This window comes from Cariama cristata, unplaced genomic scaffold (assembly GCF_000690535.1).
Source record: "Cariama cristata isolate BGI_N322 unplaced genomic scaffold, ASM69053v1 scaffold29440, whole genome shotgun sequence".
Classification (NCBI taxonomy): domain Eukaryota; kingdom Metazoa; phylum Chordata; class Aves; order Cariamiformes; family Cariamidae; genus Cariama; species Cariama cristata.
The window spans coordinates 15580-15868 of record NW_009594573.1 but is presented as its reverse complement, the minus strand read 5'-3'; positions in this window follow the sequence as shown (position 1 = coordinate 15868).

The following is a 289-nucleotide window of genomic DNA, read 5'->3' as shown; positions in this document are numbered from 1 at the left end:
CCATGACCTTCCCTGGCACCGAGGTCAGGTTGTAGGCCTGTAGTTCCCCGGATCCTCCTTCCAGCCCTTCTTGTAGATGGCCATCACATTTGCCAACCTCCAGTCAACTGGGACCTCCCTGGTTATCCAGGACTGCTGGTAAATGATGGAAAGTGGCTCAGTGAGCACTTCCACCAGCTCCTCAGGACCCTTGGGTGGATCCCACCTGGCCTCACAGACTTGTGTGTGTCCAAGTGGTGTAGCAGGTCACTGACCATTTCCCCTTGGATTATGGGGGCTTCATTCTGCT